Here is a 16012-nt window from a genome sequence, read left to right as displayed (position 1 = left end):
AATCTGAGCAGTGTGACCAGAATAGAGAAACCTAGAGACATAAAAGGATGAAAATCTAATCACTAAACTATCTGCCATGAACCCGCTGGAGGTCATTGCTGATTAGATAATTTGATATGAAATATGCTTGAATAAAAATGGTGAAAGAATAAATTAATTCCTACTCTCACAACTCTAGATGTCAGATACATTGTAATGGAATAAAAAAAAATCTATCAGGTAAGTCAGTATGTGACCCTCTCTTCTCCCTAGAATGAGTAGTTATTCTACAAGGAAAAAAAAAATCACATTCTTGGTTTTCGTAAGGCTGTAATGATAAGAGAATATATCTGCAAATGTTAAAGAAGATAGAAGGAATAAACATTCCATACCACTTCACCAATAGGTTAGAAGCAGAAATTGAGTGATAGTTTAATTAAATCAATAACAAACAACATCAGGCTTTTACTAGCTTACAGTTTTTATGATTCAATTGAGAACTAGAAACTGAATTTATAGATAACCAAGGCAGGTTTGCAATTAGGATTAGTGTAGCCCATCAAGTAGAGTTAAATATTCTAAAATATGTAGTGAGAATACTGCCAAATGCAATAACACCATTAATGGAGATGTAGTTGAATTTTAGAATCACAATCAAATGGCATTTTGGAAAAGTGAATCTAAATGCGTTTAGACTTGATTTGGTTTACCTCAACTTGATTGTGAATTGGTTCTCTAATTTATTCTATGTTTTTTGTAAATAATTAAACCTGTTTCTAAATTCTTCCAACCTAAAACATTTACTAAATTTTGAAGTCTAGAGGGGAAATTGCAAAAGGATGAGGTAAACATCGTTTTTAAATCTGAGTTCAGTTGAATGTCTCATTTAGAGTTGGGATATAAAAAATCATAAAGCCATCTGTCTCAATTAGCACTACTTCAGCAAGTAAATAAAATAAAAATAACCAAAAAAGTAAACTTTACATGAGGGAAAATATATACTCAATTGGATTCTATGGATCAACAACAATGATTTATGGTCTATTAAGGTACTTGGGGTACTGTAGGAATGAAGGATCCTACAATTTTGAAATGAGGTTTTAAAGCAGGAAATCTTCAGGTTTATATCAGTGCTTATTTGAAACCAAATAGGATAGCATTAACTATATGATAATTAGGCAGTTGTTGATTTGAAATAATTAGTAGAGTGCTCAAAATCCCTCTTCTTTTAAATATTGCGGCCATTTACTAATGCTAAAGTAATTTCTTCTTATCCACAGTTTTTTGTTCTTTGGTTTCAGTTACCCAGTGTCAGATGCGGTCTAAAAATATTAAACAGAAAATTCCATAAAGAATCATGTTTTAAATTGTTCATCATTCTGAGAAGCAAGATGGAATCTCACACTGTCCTCTCCATTCCACTGGAGTGTGAATCATCCTTTTATGCAGGGTACTCACACTGTAATTCTACCTTCATATTAGTCACTTAGTAGCTGTCTAGGTTATCAGATCATCTTTCAAGGTATTACACCACTTGTGCTCAAGTAACAGTTATTTTGTATGATTATGCCTCCAAACTACAAGAGTAGTGATGCTGGCAATTTGGATATGCAAAGCAGAAGCTATAAATTGCTTTACAGTTTTCCTTTAACCGAACAGGTGATTTTTTTTAACTTAATGAAAAAAGAAGTAAATCATTTGATCTACGGTTAAAATAAATCTTCCACTGATGAAAGTGGAAAAATAAATCTGTGCTAGTTTTTCTGACCTACCTCAAAGTACAAAAGTTAAGGCCACCATTTGTGATAGTTCTTTGTTAAGATAGAAAAGGCATTGGATTTCTCTATGCATGCATTTTTAAGAAAATATAGTGGATGTAGGGTTTGGTACTAACTGTTTTCAGTCATCCACCCACCAGGGGTCTTGTAATGTGCAATAGCATATTGATTCAGAATATTATACATAGGTTATTTCAAATCCAAGTATGGGTGAACACGATGACCGATGACTTACACTTAAAGTTGTTTTAATTTTGGAAGTCATCAAATAAGCAAGATGAAGTCATAAACCAAATAATGCCAGTGAGTGAATGTTTCCACACTGCCTGCACTGTACCTCACAGAAGTGCACCTGGATTTTGTGATCTTGTCAGATCAGAGTTAGGTGTCTGTGCAGGTGGATGCTCACAGAACTATGGGCTCACTGCTGCTCCCTTCAGCAGCACACCAGCTACAGAAGCAACTCAGCCATTACAATAGCAATTCTACATATAGTTGTGTTGCCATAACAGATATTCCCTCTGCAAGATAATCAGATCAGCTTAAAACACATTGGGCTCACAGGAATGATAGCTAACTCAATGAAAAAAATTTCCTGTGTGAAGTTGAAGAAGTTCTAAGAGTTCTTGAATCTCAAATTCTTCATCCGCACAACAAGGAACTTTAATCATAAAGTTGCTGCTGAATTAAATGAGTTGATATTTGGAAAACAAATGAAGAATTGCTGGTCTCAGGCCGGCTTCCTCTGACCATGCATGCACAAGTGGCTGTGACAAGGATCACAGTGATGGTGGTGAAGATTTCTCCTTATAGGGTGGAAAAAGTACATTTGTCTGCATTTTTCTGCATTTCTATCCCTGAAAAGCAAATAAGAATCTCTGATATTCTAGGAATACTATCTTCAGAGACTATGTTTGAGGTCACCCAAATCTCAGGTTTGGGTAATGACTTATGAAGCCCATCACTGACAGAGATACAGTTCTGTCAGTTACTGACATTGGAGTTTTATGTACTAATAACCAGTGTCAACCATTACTACAAAAGTCAAGTCTCCTGTAAAATGTCTTATGCTTCCCTAATGCCATGTTTCTCTTTTGTGACTTTCTTTTTCCTTCAAGCCAATTTCAAATATGCATTTAACTTCATTTCACTTTTATGAAAATATATGATCGAGAGAGTAGAATATGCCATGATATGCCCAAGGCTTAAACTCCCTTAAGAAATTTTCAGGTCATATTCTATAATCTCTCCTCTTCCACTCCCTGCATTGGATTTGAAAAGGCAGCAGCTGAAGAAAAACTTTGCATATTTCAAATTTTGGCTGGGAGCCAGCCCTCTCTGCTACTTAGAGGATGCCATGAAGCTGGCAATTTATTTATTCCAGCCTAGACACAAGTGTGGCAGTTCTATTGTTCCTGTAGACTCATCCTGTTGATAGCTAACAGGCTCTAGTATTTATTTGTTTAACTTAGCATGTTCAAATTTTATAAAGTGATTTTCTTTCAACAAAACAAGTAAAAAACAAAATTCCATAAGGATTTTATCTAATCTTGTGTTTTCAACTTTACCTTTACAATAATGACTGTCAAGCAGACATTTGCATTTCTGTTTTTTCCCAAGTTTCAGATATTTATTTTCATTATCAGGTAGAATATTTGTAAGGTTACTGTAATCATAGTAATAGTATAGATAAAAAATGGTAATAATTATTATTAGAATTAATAATATGATATTTACTTATTCACTAACCTACCACTTAGCTGGCACTCATGGTTACTTTGTATGTATTTTCTGATTTACTTCCTGATGAGTATAATTAATCATATTTATTGCTGTCTTAGGTTTTTAAAATGACATTCAGATATATTGAGTCATTCTGGAAACCTACAGGTGGACAATATTTGCACTACCTCTAAAACAATGTTTTATGTCCCATAATCCTCTGTTCCTATTAATAATATAACATTTGTTGCAATTTATAGTTCCCAGGTTTGTATATGTATTTTATTTTTGATATTCCTATCAAGTTTCACCTTTTCTTTCCATCAGCACTGCCCTCATCTTGGGAAAAGTCTTTATTACGTCTATATTATTCATACCCCAAATATTTCTTCATTTATTTTCCCCTTTTACTCTGAAGATTAAAAAGGGGGATCTGGAAGAAGAAGAAGAAGAAGAAGGAGGAGGTGGACGAGGAGGACGAGGAGGAGGATGAGGAGCACATACTCACACACTCACTGATACACACGGACCATGTCCACCAATCCTCCAGCCTCAGAGTTGTGTTGGGCTACTCGCTATCTTCAAGTCACTATGGACTTTCACGGCTCCCTTGCCCTATGCAGGCATTCCTCCTGGCCCAGAGTCTCCTACTTCAGCCCCTTCCTCATTGACAATAACTATGCTGCACCTCAGCTCTATGGCGCCCCTCCATGCAAAAACTCAGCTGTCTGCCCTCTGAAACAGGGTTCCCTGGGTTCCTCGCCCTTGTGACATACACTTTGTTTCACAGGTCACATGGTACCATCATTTGTCTGCTTATTTACCTATTATGTATATCAGTGGATGGAAGGAATCCAACTTTACATAACATTCTTATGTGCATTGAATTCAGAAGAATCACTAGAGAGCTGAATTTTCTCCTGACTTTTCTACTTTGCGATTCTGGAAAAATGCTATTAACCGTCATGTGGACTTGGGGTATTAATTCATCACCTTCCTTGGAGCTGAGGTTGGTTTGCACGAGATTATTATTCACCTTGCCTTTTAGCTTAAAGTCCCATGATTCTATGAACTAGTAATTTGAAATATTTTCTCAATAGGTCATTATCCAGAGAAAAAGAGTTACATTGAATATTTTTTATCTGAAGAACATATATCTGTGTTCTATCCTGTCATTTACTTTTTGCTTCATCTCTATTATATGCCAACTCTTTCACTTTGCTCTGGGCATTCATTGTAAAATGTTAGGATAGTCACAAAGATGCCGAAGAGAAACACATTTTGCCCCTGGTTAGTAATAAGAATCTATTAGTGCTTTATCATCCTGGTAGACAAGTATACACAGGCAGTGAGTGAAATGTTGAGCCAGTTCTAGCATTTATCATCTGAAACAGCTAAGGAAATATTGCATATTTAACTTAATCCACAATACAATAAATCAGCAATCTATGAATCCCTAACATTATTCCAACTCACCATGGGATCCAAATGATTGTTTATAAAATACACAAGCACGGCTGATAAATAGAAAACATTTTCTGGTTTGGAAAATGGTCTGGCTAACTTGGAAATATTTAATTTCTGATTTGGGCAATCTTTTAATTCTAATTAGCCTTAATATTTCTTAAATTTTCTCAATATTATTATAAAGAAGTGGCTAAAAGAATATATTATATATTTTTTGAGTTCAGAGGTATAACTGAGAGGCTCAAAATACTGGTACACTTAACATTGTAGAGATTAGCTTTCCCTCATCTAAAAAGCCAGCGCCCTGGCAATCTAAGGCAACTGCACAAAGGTGCCTTAGCTGTCATTAGAGACCAGAGTCTTCTCTCAAATTGCTCTGCCAAACTCGCCTTGAACTTTCAATTTATAGTCCAAGAGTCTGCTCTGACTCTCCCTGGCTAATTTGCATTGCAGCCAGTGGGAAAAGAGATAAAAGGAATGTGCTGGAAATAACCCTTCACTTTAAAGACATCACCCAGTAGTTGCAAAACCACATCCTAATAGCTTGAATTTGCTGGGCATGTGGCCATACCTTTCCTGAAGGGAGGTAGATAAATGTAGTTACTATAGCCCTGAACCCAACATGTATTCAGATATTCTATTGCCAAAGGAAGAAAGAGATAATGGAGAGTAGTTGAGGGCTGTAGCCAAAAGCATGCATCAATAAAACACAAGAATTTCACCACCTGAACAGAGATTGAGTAACACAGATTACATTGCAATTAGCATAAAAATTTCAAGTCAAAAGTAAAACTTTTTAATGAGCAGTTTTAAAAATATATTTGTAATCAATATTTTTCAAAGATTATCAAAGTGATTAATAAACACCTCAATAATAGGAATAGAAAAATAAGTAAAAAATGATTTTTTTTTAATTTTCAATATTGACCAGTGCCCTCCCTCCAGAAGAAATGTAGGAAGATTTAGCCAGGCTGCAGGAACCCACTGTGGACATAGCCTGTGGAAGTTCTGTACATTTCTTTGTGCAGCTTTATCAGTGTGAAAAGGCTAACAAAGTTAAGTTACTTGGCAGGGCCAGGTTTCATGATCCACAGAAGTGAATACAAACAGTGAAACCACTAATAATGACTCAAGCATAATACTGAGAACAGGAATATATCACCAAGTTTTTAAATGGAGAAGATTTGAATATAGACTTAATGAGAGACTAGGAAAAGCATATTATTTAATATGAATATCCATTGTACTAGCCCGTTTTGTTACTATAATGAAGCACCAAATGCAGGCCAACTTTATAAAGAAAAGAGGTTTATTTATCTTAAAGTTTTGGAAGCTGAAAGTGCATACAGCATGGTATAATTTCTGGCTATGATACTCCTTGGTTGTGTCACCTCCTGGTGGATGGCAATGGCAGAATTACATGTGGGAAGAACAGACAACATCTTGAAGCAGGAAGTGAGCCATTTGGGGATGGGGTCAGGTTCAGGATTGATAACAACTCACTCTTGGAGAACTCACTCTAGGAGACCAGTATTTCTTGTATAGCCCCCAATGAACTAAGGAACTTCCAATAGGCACATATTTTAAAAGTCCCATCAGCTTTTATCTTACCACACAGGAGACCAAGATTCCAACCCAATAAGTTTTGGGGGACACACTTACAGCATAGCAGTCTGTCCCTGACCCCTTTGGTTTATGACAATCTCACAATAAAAATGCACTCACTCCAACCCCAATAGTCCCAAAGTCATAGCTTTTTCATCATCACGAGAAATTCCAGTTCAAAGTCCCTTCTGGGGATCAAAGTTAAATTCCTACAATTTAAGCTGTGGAAAAAAAAAATTAAAGTTACATAATATTAAGATGCAATGGCAGAAATGGTCCAGAGTACACATTACTATTTCAAAGGGAAAAATGGGGAATTAGAAAGGAGTGAGTGACCCAAAAGGAGATCAAAGCCTGAGCAGATATTAAATCCTCAATCCCCAAGTGCCATGTGTGTGAATGTGGTAGTGAGGGATAGGCCTCCAAGACCTGAGGCAGTCCTGTCCCCATGGCTTTTCTGGTCACTGTGATTGCTCACTGAGTCTGTATCCTGGTGTCAGGGGCCTTCCTGGAAAGTTGTAGCATGTGCTCTTCACTCTATCATTTTGGCATCTCTCACTGTGGGTTTATTTCCTCAGATACATGAGGCATGGCCTCATTGAGGGTTTCTGCAGGGATCCCCACCCTGTGGTAAACCTCTGCTTGGCCTCGCAGGGCCTCCTTTGAAATCTTGGTGGAAGCCACCATGGTGCCATGACTTCCTCATTCAGTGCACTTGCAGAAATAGCGACATACGGATGTCACCAAAGTCTGCCATTGACCCTGGACCTTCTTCAATCACAGCTGTGGCCACAGAACACTTTGACACACACACACACACACACACACACACACACACACACACAGGAATAGAATCCCAAGGTGGCCCTGGAAAGCAGATCTGGGCTCTTCGTGAAATAAGCATCCTATACAAGCACCTGAGTCTGACGGAATAAGAGAGAACTGGGGATTCTAAGAGGCCCTTGAGGGTTTTTTCCTTTTCTGGATACAAGGCAACTATCAACCTCTACCCACACAAATCTCTTCAGCAAGCAGTGCTCCACTGTATCCTTCCTGAACACAGGCTTGTCTGCTTCTTCTTGTTGAAATCTTTCTACTCTATTCCAAGTGTCACTGTAAACCCAATGAAAAGTTGGCAATAATATCCAAGACACAGCCTGAGACCTAAGTGGTATTGACATTTCTGCCACTGAATAATACAACGAATGAGATGAAAAATTCAGTAGAAAGCTTCAATAGCAGACTCAAATGAGCCAAGAAAGAATCAGCAAGCTCAAAGACAAATCATTTAAAGTAACCCAGACAGAGGAATGGGAGGAATGGGACACAATTGAAGGAATGCATTAATGTATTTGAGAACGAGAAAAGAACAGAGGCTTTTTTTTGGGGGGGGGGGGATAGGGGAGGTGTTACCATGGATTGAACTCAGGAGCACTCAACCTCTGAGCCACATCCCCAGCCCTTTTTTGTATTTTTATTTAGAGATGGGGTCTCACTGAGTTGCTAAGTCCCTTGCTTTTGATGAGACTGGCTATGAAATCATGATCCTCCTGCCTCAGCCTCCTGAGCTGCAGGGATTACAAGGGCTTATTTAAAAAAAAAAAAATGAAAATTTCCATTTCTGGAGAGGAAAAGGGACATCCAAATTCATCGAGTCCAAAGGACCTCAAACAGATATAATCTAAAGAGGCCTACATGAAGAATTGCATGTTACAATTAAATTCCAAAATGTACAGACAAAGAGATAATTTGCCAAAAATTGGGATGAAAGTGATTTGTTACATAAAAGAGAACCACCATAACTCTGTCAACTGATTTTACAACCAGAACTTACAAAGGAGGAAAGATTTGGGTGAATATACAAAGTATTTTTAAAAATTCTACAAGCCATGAATATTATGCTTGAAAAAGCTGCTTCTTAAAAGTAAAGGAGAGATGAGGACTTTGGGGGGAAAAAATCTATAAATCTAAAATGAGGTCATTTGTCACCACAAGACCTACTAAAGGAAGTTACTAAAGGACACCAAAAGGTAAAATTAAAGCATATATAAAAACATATTTTTAAAAAGCATGATAATTCAGAATGATATGACTGTGATGGTGATGCATCAATCACTTTTAATTCTTTGTAAATTTAAAAGAAAAAAGTACTAAGTATAACTATAGAAATGAAGTAAATTCTAATATCAGTAATAGGAGACATGAAGTAAAAATGTAGACTTTATACTAATAATGTTATTATCAACTAAAAATCAAATTTTATAAAAGTTTGAAACACAAAGAAAAAAGCCCTATAGAAAACACAAAAATCTGAGGAGAAAATCAACTACTTTACAACAAAAACCAACGTTTTAAAAAAGAAGATTGCAAGAAAAGAAGAAAATAACAATTGAAGTACAAAATATACAGAAAAAAAAGTGGCAATTATATCCTTACATGTGAATAATGAAGGGTAACTATATTAAATTCATAAATCAAAAGACATTAAACAATATCAAAATGTATGCCATTTATAAACCTAAAATGTTAGATTTGAGACTATGCATAGACTGAATGTAAAAAGATGGAAAAAGATTTTCTAAACCAATGGCAACAAAACGAGAGCAAGATGGCTATCCTTACAGAAAACAGAGTGGACTTTAAGTCTACAACTGTCATAAGAGACAAAAATACAATGCATGATGCTACAGAGTGAACTCGACTGAAGACTAGCACAGCTCACCATTGTGTTCCTATTCCTCTGTAGCTACTGTTTCTATAAACATGCATCCACCAACATCAGAGCACTTAAAAATGTAATGTTAAAATCGACATAGGAGAAGGGAGAAACAGCCACATGGCTTTGTCCTGTGCAAGAACATTTCAGTCAACAACAGATGGCATTTACACTGGGGCCTAGGGAGCGATAATGGAGCTAAAGAATCCCTATCCCCTGGTACTATCAGAGCCACTGTAGCATTGTGAAACAATGTGGCAATTCACTGCAAACAAACCTTCTGTGTCACCAGCCATACACAATATAGCACCTAGGCTCATACACAATGCAAACTACTTGATGACAATAATACATGACTAGGCTAGCTTAGGGGTATACCATCGTCTATATTTATTATTATTTTAAAGGTACTCCTTCTACTTGTAAATTAATTAACCATAAAATAATATGCTCCATAATGCCTGCAGCCATCTCAAACATCTTGTGTTCACTCTCTTAATTGCATAATTTCCCCTTATGATTGATTTAATTTTGTGTTCATTTGTTCATCATAGATTCAGTTGCATTAGGATATATATGTGTATGTATATATATATATATATATATATATATATATATATATATATGACTATATATGTATGTGTATATATATATATATATATATATATAGTAATACAGTATATGTAATATGAATAGCATAACAGATATATGAATACACATACACGTATACATGTTACGCTGCCTCCCCAGAAGATTCTGCCAATAGCCACAGAATACACATGCTTATCGAATGCACATGGAACCTTGCCCAGTGTAGGTTATGCATTATGCTAAACAAAAAAGGAACAAACTTAGGAAGACTAAAGTCATTTCAAGTATCTTTTCAAACTACAGTGAAATAAATTTAGAAATCAGTAACAAAATAAAAATAAAGAACTTCACATAGAGATGAAAATTAAACACACACTATTAAACAAAAATTGGGCAAAATAATACATCAAAAAATTAGGAAACATCTCTAGATAAATGAGAAGCAAAATGAAATACACAGAAGCACAGACTACAGCAAAATAAACAATAAAAGGGAATTGTATCACAACAAACATCTGCATTTACAGAGAAGAAAGATCTCCAATGAGCAATTCACATTACTCTTCAATGAATGAGAAATAGAACAAACTGAACCAAATGTAGCAGAAGAAAGAATTTGTTCAATATTAGAAGAGAAAAATATGAAATGCAGAACAGAAAAACTGTAAAAAAAATTACTAAACTAATATTTGGGTCTTTGGAATTTGATATACAAAATAAGATCTGGAAATACAAAATAAAAAATAAAACTGAGCTAGAATAACCAAGAAAAGGAGAGAAGATTCATGTAAAGAAAATAAGGAAGACACTCCAAATGATGTTACAGAAATCTAACACATTGTAAGAACAATAATAGCATGCCAAATCACTAAACAGTTTAAAATAAATCACACATACGACCTACAAATATTGAATCAAGGAGAAATAGAAATCCTGAACAGGAAAGTAATAAAAAATAATATTGAATCACTAATAAAAAAATTTCCAACAAAGAAAAATTCCAGGTTCAGATAGCTTTATAGGCAATTTTTCTATAACATTAAAGAACAATTAATGCCAATGTTCCTTAAATTCTTACCAAAAATATCAAAAAAGGGACATTTACAAACTGTCTGTCTCCCTCCAATACTAAAGCCAGTCAAAGGCACCACAGGAATATTAAACTACAGCTCAATATCATTGATAAGAAATAAATAAAATATTAGTGATGAAATATTATCAAACAGAATTTGATAACATTTTAAAAGGATTATAGACAATAACCAAGAGAGTCCCACCTATGGGATGCAAAGATGTTTTAACATATTCAAATAAATCAATGTTAACCACCACATTAACAGAACAAAATTAATATGGTCATCTCAACGGATGCTGATGCTGATGTATCACTTGACGAAATTGTATACTTTCATGAAAAACTCAACCATTTGTTGTGAAAGAAACTTAACACTACAAAGGCCATTTTTGTAAAAGGTAGGACTAATACTCCAATGGAGAAATACTGAAAGATTTTCCTTTAAGATCTGGAACAATGCAAAGATAGTCAATCTCAGCACATCTTAACCTAGTGCTAGAGGTCCTAACCAGAGCAAATTGGTAAGAGAAAGAAATAAGAGACCTGAAAACCTCAAAGGAGGAAGAACAATTGTATCATCTTTCAAATGTCATGTCTTTATAGATAGAAAATCTACCCTGCCCCCGAAAAAAAGAAAAGAAAAAAAAAAAACTGTTTCCAGATTTTTTTGCTAAATTTTTCTCAAGATCTTTATTTTTTAGTATTAATTTAAATTAAACCTAATTTAAATTATATTTTCACAAATTGATTTCTGTAGTTATGGAAACTCAATAGTTTGTACTTAGAACTTGCTGAAAACTTTCTCTTAATTGGAATTTTTAAAATTCATTATTCTTGATTTTTTTATTGGTGACCACATATCTTCAAAAATGAGATAGTTTCCATTACTGAAATTTTATTTGTTCTCTTCCTTTCACTTCCATTGCTGGGATTCATCAGAACCACAGCATGATGAACAGGCATTTACTGAATTATATGTACATATATATTCATATGTTATGTATTTTATTTATTGTATACATATATAATGAGTTTCTCATTATCTAAACTTATATGTGTATATATAATTAATTTACACAGACATATTTAATATCCTGCTCACCCTACTTCTCTTCCAGTTTTTGAATCATTTTTCTTTTCTGAGTCTTCTTAGAAATTTGTCTACAATTTTTGTTTCTAAATCTTGTCTTCTGTTTTTTAACGTCTGCATATAATTTACTAAAGAAACAATAAATCTTTATTTTCATAAACTTTAACATCCTAATCTCATTTAAAACCATTTCAATCCAATTTTTCTCACCAAATACCCCCTTTGAATCTGAGCTCTTTAAGGTTTTAGCAGTCTCCAATTTGCTGAATATAATTTCAATCCTTTATTTTCACATTTCTGGAACAAATATGAGGGTTTAGCACATGTGTTTGATTGCTCCTCTCTCTTCCATTCTTTTTCTTCAGTAGTCTTTATTACTTCTCATTTCTTTTTTTCTGGTTCCTACTCTTGTTGCTTTACTAACTGTATTAGTTTGTCTTGGGAGTCATGTTTGAGACACCTTCTCTTCTCTTTTAATATCTGTTTCTTTGGTTTTTATCAACTAGCTCAACAAGAGTAAATACCATATTATCACCCTTCACATACAAACTTGTATGTCTAGCACAAGTTTCTCTCCGTAACCCCAGTCCTATTCTTCAAACTGCTTAAATAATCTCCTCCACCTACACACACACACACACACACACACACACACACAATCTCAAACAAAATGTATCCAAAACTGAACTCTTGACTTTGTCTACATGACCTACCCTTTATTTCTTTTGCTTTTTATCTGATGGCAACTTTTTCTACCTAGATTCTTAAGTTCACAATTGTAACCATACTTTCCCTTGCACCATGACACAAGCATGATGACTAGTTTCAACATATATCAAGATGCAAACCTTTTTCATTATTTCTAGCATGGTCATCTCCGCTGAGGTTCAATGATAATTTATTTCAATCACGCAATGCCATCCCAACACATGTCACAGTGATACTTCATTTTCTCCTGTGGTTTCTTCACAGTGAAATCTGAATGTGAATGTGTTAAAGTAGTGTTATCAAGGTATATGTCAAATTTTGTTAAAGTCCATGTCAAGCATCTTATTTTCCTCTTACAAAGCTCTGCAAATGTCCCCATTTAACTTCGGAAAAAGCTAGAGCATTTAAAAATGACCTATGTGATCCTCTGTAATAAGGTCTTGCTCATTTCAATCCATACTGGTTGTATTAATGCTATTGTTACAGATTTTCAATCATCATACAATAGAGTTCCTCAGAATAGCTCCTCAACTTCTAAATTACTTTCAAATACTTGCTTAATTATTATTTTTGTTTTAGAAATCTTGTGCTACAATCTGACTTAATATTTCATTCTCACCCTACTCCTTGGAAATTTTGATCCTCTAGTTATCCTCTTACCTTTAGATAATTGATGGCTAATTTGCTTTTTTCTCTATGGAGAGAATCTTTTCTGCATGACAATAAGGCTTTGAAATATGATAAGCTTTGCTTCATACCTCAGTATGTGGTCAATTTTCAGAAGTGTTCTTTCATGCTTAAAATGTACTCTGCTGTTGATGAATGCAATTTATAGTTATCTACTAGATGAAATTGGTTAATTGCATTATTAAAGTCTTTTGTATCCTTAGTGATTTTTTTCTGCTTAATTTATCAATTACTAAGAGAAGCACATTAAAAATCTCTTGCTCAAATGTTGCATTTGCCCATTTCCCCTGCAATTCTCTGCCTTTTAAAATATATTTTGAAGCTAGTATTAAGTACAGGTAAGTTTCTAGTTCTTATATCTTTTAATTTGTTGAAGCTTTATCAGGATATGTAGAAATATCCTTTATTTCTAGTAATGTTATTCCCTTTGAGGAGACAGTAATGTTTATGGATATGAAATCTAATCCCTTTGCCTTCTAGTTTTCTTATTGATCCAGCTAAATGGAGGCACCATATAGATCCAAGGGAAGTGGGAGTGTTTCTTGACTATAGGCCAAACTTCTGCAAAAGGTTGTCTTCTACAGTTGCATGCTTTCTTTTGACTCCTTCCTCTTTAGGAGAAGTGTTGGTAGTGATCCCCATGCCCACCAGCCACATTGCTAACTGTGCACTTCTTCATACTTCATTGTTACTTTTCCTTAATATCTTTGTATATTAGTTCATGAATAAGCTGTTCCTCAACTACATGGATTGAGGGAAAGTAGTTTTCTATTTCATGCAACCCATGATACATAAGAAATTTGACAGAATATTTTCCAATTTATATAAAGAGTCACAAGTTTCCCAGCAGGAATAAACTGCCACCCTACCTCTGTACACAGCTACTTCCAAATCTTGAGATGTTATCTAAAACACACTGTTTCCATGTATCAATGTTGGAATAAACTTGGGTGCATTTGACGATAAGTAGGACAAAATCCAAATAATTATAACTTATGTTTCTGAGAATCACAATTCTTGAATACATATTATGAAAAGAAACACATTTTCCTAGAAAATTTTCTAGTATTAATGTACACATGCATCCATTTATGCAAACCAATTCAAAAATTGCAGGTATACATGGTGCATGCACTGCACATACACTTTCTACTATGTACTCTTTTATTTAAAAAAAAATCTAGTTGCCCATTATTTTAGTCAGCTTTATTACTCTACTATGACCAAAAGATAAAATATGAATAATTTTAGAGGAGGAAATATTTATTTGAGAGCTCACAATTTCAGAAGTCTATGTCCATAACCATCCTCCATTCCTCAGGGTTCAAGGTGAAGCAAAATAACGTGGATGAAGAGTGTGGTTGAGGGACGCAGCTCAAGACATCCCACCAGGAAGCAGAGAGAAACTCAGCTCAGCTCACCAAATATATACCTCAAAGGCACACCCCCCCCCAGCACCCACCACTTCATGCTCCACTCACAACCTTGAATTTGGAAAATTCTCTGAAAGCCTAAGGACAAAGCCACTCCTAGATGCAAAGGTGCTCAGGAGAAATGAATGGCTAATAATGGGACAGAGAGAAAACCAGTATTTGAGAAAGACATATCATTAGCAAGGTATAGTAGTTACCAAAAAGCAAAATGAAGTTCCATCTTCTAAGCTGAGATGCCAAAGCCAGTTCTTGTTGACTTATCAGAAATTCCTGTTAGCAATACCTGTCTTTCTGTGTGATTTGAGTTAAAGCAACAATATGATAAAATATTGTAAATTATATAAATACTGAAAAAGTGAGACACTTTTTTGTGTATTTCACAAAAAAAAAAAAAAAAAAGGAAAACAAACCCAGATGCAGAAAAATGGAACTAGACCTCAATCTCTCACCTGTTACAAAAAGCAACCCAAAATGGATTAAAAATGTAAATGTAAGAACTGAAACTAGAAAAATTCAGAAAAAACACCATGGGAATGCTTCAGGACACTGAAATTGGCAAGGATGTTTTCGAGAATATCTCAAAAGCACAGGAAACAAAAGCAAAAAATAAACAAAATGGTATTGTATCAAACAAAAATCTTTTGTATAAAAAAGGAGCCCCTCGACAAAATGAAGAGACAGCCTTCAGATGGGGCAAAATATTTGCCAATTCTACATCTGATGAGCGGTTGATATCCAGAGTATATAAGGAACTCCCGAAGCTCAATAGCAAAAAATATCAAAACAAGAAAAAATGATCTTATTTAAAAATGAATGGTAGACATAAATAGCTATTTCTCAAAAAAGATATACAAATGGCCAAAGGTATATGAAAAAAATTGCTTCACATCATTCATCATTAGGGAAATGCAAATCAAGACCACAATGAAACATCACAGCACTCCATTAAGAATGACTATTACCAAAAAGTCAAAAATTAATAAATTCTGGTGAGCTTGTGAAAGAAAGAAAAGAAATCTTTGCATGTTATCAGTGGGAATGTTACTGGAAAACAGTATGGAAGTTGCTAAAAAATGAAAACATAACTACCATATGATCCAGTGATCTCATTCCTGAGTATCTTTACAAAGGAAATAAAATTGGTATGTTGAAGAGACAACT

The sequence above is a fragment of the Marmota flaviventris genome, chromosome 1 (genome assembly GCF_047511675.1).
Source record: "Marmota flaviventris isolate mMarFla1 chromosome 1, mMarFla1.hap1, whole genome shotgun sequence".
Taxonomy (NCBI): Eukaryota; Metazoa; Chordata; class Mammalia; order Rodentia; family Sciuridae; genus Marmota; species Marmota flaviventris.
The sequence above is the reverse complement of the archived record's forward strand: the minus strand, read 5'-3'. Positions refer to the sequence as shown.